The sequence below is a fragment of the Trematomus bernacchii genome, unplaced genomic scaffold, assembly GCF_902827165.1.
Source record: "Trematomus bernacchii unplaced genomic scaffold, fTreBer1.1, whole genome shotgun sequence".
NCBI lineage: Eukaryota > Metazoa > Chordata > Actinopteri > Perciformes > Nototheniidae > Trematomus > Trematomus bernacchii.
In genome coordinates, this window is record NW_022987469.1 from 832,038 (window position 1) to 837,046 (window position 5,009).

Sequence of the window (5,009 nt, forward strand, 5' to 3'; positions counted from 1 at the left end):
CATCTGTGCACAAACTTATCTCATGCCCTCATTGGTCATGTGCACGTTCATGTGTGTTGGAGGAGGGGCTCTGTAAGGAAGTGGCAGATTTTTTCCGGCTGTGTATTTTCATATTCTACACTGTTAGCCCGGAGTTCATATCTAATTAAATAATGAATTACAAATTACTGACATTATTTAAGTTTGATTGCATTACTATCAAATGTAAGCATATACTACTTGCTGACTACCAAATGTAAGCATATAATACTGACATGTGTTAGTTAAGCAATGTGTCAATCATTTTAAGTTAAGTAGCTTTACATGATCAAGTTTTAGTCATGTTCACAATGCATGATGGGAAAGATTAGGATCTTTTAATGTGCCGCGGCCACGTTTTTCTCAATTGCAATTTCTCAGTCGGCAACCCCACTTGAACGCCGGACTTGCACCTGACTCTACTGAATCTGGTGAGTGCCATTTAGCCAGAGCCATATAATAGATATATAATATAATTCTATCTATATGGCGCTGCATTTAGCTAACACGGCTTGGTTGAATTCTCGTACTTTTGGGTGTCACAGCCACAGGAAGTATCAACTGGCGGGAACACGGTGTGGGCTTCTCTCGCATTGTTTAAGTACTTGTTAGAGGAAAATAAAATGTTAACAGACTTTGACAGTTACAGGTAAACTCGATCAATGCTGCCGTTTATTTTCTGAATTACAATTCCATTCGTTGGTGCGGCGTGGAACGGACTTTTTATTTTGGCGGAAGCATTACGATCATTTTTAAGTCAATGAAATCATTTAAAAATCGATATTATGAATAATTTGTTTGTTTTTTTAGTATGTAGCCGTGTAATAAGTGGTATAATGTGCTGCTAGGTGGTCATTAGGCGGGGAACAATCCCCACAGTGTGATCATGGAGCCCGCGGAGGGATCTAGATTTGAATAGCGACCATTAAGTTTTCAGTTGATTTACGTCACTTAACTGCAGCACTTCTACGCTACTGCAGTCAGGCAATGTGTGTTTCCCTCGCTTTTGTTAACTTTTACTGAGCGATAGTAGGCTATGGTGCAGATAGATTTAAACAGATAGTGCTTTTTCACTTGTTCGTGTGCACTGAAAGACGTAGATTTTTTTTTTTTCACCCAGTTGCTGTTTTTGTCACCTTTCTTTTAGTCGTGTGAGTCGGACACCACCCCACCGCTAGACGCTAGAACCCTGCCACGGGCTGTCTAGGGAGAGGAGGGTGGCGCTTGGACGGCTGCTTTGTGCTACATCTGGTGAGACGCCATTTAGCTAACATTAGCGACCACATTACGTTTTCAGATGTTGTTGATTAACGTCCCTTAAAGGTGGGGTATGTCATTTATTTCAGAAACACTTATTGTTATATTCCATGGAATGCTCTTAACATCCCGATAGCAATGCATATGAAATGCGTTGACAATAAATACATACAAAATGTTCATCTGTGGAAGCCGTATCGCTGTAAAAAGCACGACCAATCATTTTAGCCGGCCCGGCTAAAATAGCTGGATGGCCTGAGAGGGGTCTGCCTGCAGGCCTCCACTTTCAGGACACCTCCACTCTCACGGAGGTGATGAGTCCGCTCACCATGCACTTTGGGTCGGCCTTGGTCAAGCCCTTTTAAACCCCCCATCCTGGTTCTCGTAAAAGTTGACTTAGCCATTTTTCGCTCAAATTACACCATGGAGGAATGTAACGGGAGTTGACAGGGGACTCTGCCCGCCTCACGAGTGCCTATTTTCACTTTTCCCCGGTTTTATTAATTTTTTAATTTTTTGGCTATTTCACCCGGTTCCTTCTAACGGGGACATAGCCCGGTCTCGGGTGTCCCCCCACAGCCTGTGTCAAGCCGCCGCCGCCCCCCCCACTCCCCCCCCACTCATCCATATATTAACTGATTTTGACAATTCTTGTTGCATTTTTCTCCTCTTACTGATCGAATGGCAAACACGACCCACCATCGGAGGTCATCCACCGGCCCGGCCTAGTGCCGGTGCTATGGCGGTCGGTTCCTCCGAACTGCGGGTTCGACTCTGATGGCCGGGAGGGTGTGCTGCGTTGGGGTGGGGGACTTCCCCCACTCTGCGTGTCTCTTCCTTCCCGGGCCGGCCGATATGAAGCGTGACCAAGACGCACCGTCTGACTCGGGGGTCCCACCACGGGTCCCGCAGCGGGGTGGAGGTTCCCGGCTGGAACCTCCCCACCTCCGCCGCGGTGCACCCGGCAAACACGGTTGTTTCTCGAACCCTCCACTGTTGTCTAGCGGGTGTAACAAAAATACAAGATGTCGTTATTTATATATATATATATAATAAGTGTCAGTGCGATTTTATTTTGTATTAGCGTGCAAAATGTCCTGTTCGGAAAGTGTTGCTGTACTGAGAGTAAACAATACAAGGTGTCCCTATTTTTATATATACATATATACATGTAATAAGTGTCAGTACTGCGTCGGGTCGATGATCGTGTTGCTTTTAATCATACGAAGCCAGATTAAATTAAATAACGACTTCTCCAACCTTATACTTTTCTCCAGAGTGCCGTGGTTCATTGTTTATTAATGTGTTTCAGTGTTTCACCCCCTGCATTTTTTTCACTTGGGGGGATTGTTTAGTGTGCACCGAAACACGTTGTTTTTAGTCAGTTTTAATGCTTTTTTTGTTTTCACCCAGGAGCTGTTGTCGGCTTTCTTGGTCGTGTGAATCGGACACCACCCCACATTCAAAGCTGGACTAGAACCCTGCCCCTGTCTCAAGCTTCCAACGGAGGGAGAGGAGGGTGATGCTGTTGCATTTTGTTGTTGTTGTTGCATGTTTGCACTGTTTGACCTATTAAGCTTGTTAGCATTTCCATTTGTGTTTTATTCTATAAACTACTGACAACATCTCTCCCAAACTCCAAACAAAACAAAGAAGTCATTTAGAGCATTTATTTGCAGAAAATTACAACTGGTCAGAATAACAGAGAAAATGCTGTGTTTTCAAACCTCAAATAATGCAAATAAAACAAGTTCCTATTCATTATTAAACAACACAATGCTAATGTTTGAACTTAGGGAGAGTTCAGAAATCAATATTTGGTGGAATAACCCAGATTGTTCAATAACAGCTTTCAATGCGTCTTGGTTGCTCGCCACCAGTCTGTCACATTGTTGCTGGGTGACTTTATGTCTCTCCTGGCACACAAACTCAAGCAGCTCGGCTTTCTTTGATGGCTTGTGACCATCCATCTTCCTCTGGATTCCACATCCAGAGGTTTTCAGTGGGGTTCCAACTGTTCCATGACAGGGTCTTGATCTGGTCTTCCTCCATTCACACCTGAATTGAGCTGAGGGTGGGTTTATCCAGCAGGACAATGCTCCATGCCCCACAGCCAGGTCAATCCAGATGTGATCCAGAGGAATATGAATGGTCACAAGCCATCACACAAAGCCGAGCTGCTTGAGTTTTTGTGCCAGGAGTGGCTTAATAAGTGACCCAACAGCAATGTGAAAGGTGGTGCAGAGCAGCCAAGACGCATGAAAGCTGTGATTGAAAATCTGGGTTATTCCACCAATTATTGATTCCTGAGCTCTTCCTATGTTAAAACATTAGTATTGTGTTGTTGAAAAATGAATTTTAAATTGTTTTCTTTGCACTATTCGAGGTCTGCAAACATTCCATCTTTTTTGGTTACTTTGAACATTTGGTATTTTTTGTAAATAAACGCTCTAAATGAGAATATTTGGAGTTTGGGATAAATGTTGTCAGTCATTAATTTATAGAATAAAACACAAATGTTAATCCAGTTTTTTTTTTTTTAAACGAGAGAAACTGATCATTTTACAGAGGTCTCTTAATTTTTACAGAGCTCTACATATATATATATATATATATATATATATATATATATATATATATATATAGAAAAATTGCTATACTTTCATGTTTCAATGTTCTCAGGAAAATGTATGGTACAATATTTGTCAGTTTGTATAGGAAGCTAAATTTCATTGTATCCAAATGAAACACTCAAGTTTTAATAAAAGGTAAAACTTTATTTTTGTGTCTTTTTCTTTTTTGTAGTTGAATAAAAAATATAAATACGAAATGTAACCACTTTCAACTAAAAATTCTAAGTTAAATAATTGGGCAAAGCAATTGATATTACACTATTTTAAGTAAAATCAACTTCACATGAAGTGCATTGTACTTCAAATAACAATTCCAGTCCTTGAATAATTTAAGTTAAATTCACTCAAGTTTTCCAAATGCGTTACTTAAAAAAATAGAAAGTGGTTGACTTAAAAATGTAAGTAAAATCAACTTGACATGAAGTGGATTGTACTTCAAATAACAATTCAAGTCCTTGATAAATGTAAGTTTAATTGACTCAAGTTTTCATAATGCTTTACTTTAATTATTGAGGGCAACCACTTTCCTCTATTTTTTTAAGTTGATTCAACTTATCCGGGCTTACAGTGTAGCGCACTCGAGCTGGTTTCTCCAAAATTACCTTCCCCACCTTTAACCTAAAGATGTTGGAGTTTTATTTAGTTTGTAACATGGCACAGGCCAAGTATTAATATTCTGAAGCTACACTGGACAATTAGGAGGTCTAAAATTAATTTAGAAAACATTACTATTAGAAATAATAAGCACACCATTTATAATTTACAGAGATAAGAAAAGACATACATGTGGTTTAAACAGAAAATTAAGATGAAGAGAATGTGAGATTTAAAGCGAAAAGTGTAAATGAAAGAGCATGTGTTTGACATGTGAAAGTATGAAATGGTACTAGAATATCTTATGAACAATCAAAGGGCTGTAACTCAATCTTAAATTAACCATACTTGCAGAACACCCCAGACTGCAGAACTAAATGGTCCCAGGAGGGAGTTTTTAGCTAAAGACAGCATTAGGGTGCCTCCTGATGAGTTTAAAGATAGAAACCAAATATCAGCAGGTTTTGAATTAATATTCCTCTGTCCCACAATCAACAAGAATATGGA

The 5,009-nt window shown here is 40.1% G+C and overlaps 1 long non-coding RNA gene across 1 annotated transcript; it reads left to right on the plus strand.

Moving 5' to 3' along the window:
• Positions 1-328: 328 nt before the first annotated feature.
• LOC117493831 lies at positions 329-3,016 on the plus strand. Its single transcript, XR_004557031.1, has 3 exons — positions 329-449; positions 1,166-1,269; positions 2,689-3,016. It is a non-coding gene; the product is annotated as an uncharacterized LOC117493831 (long non-coding RNA).
• Positions 3,017-5,009: the final 1,993 nt, after the last annotated feature.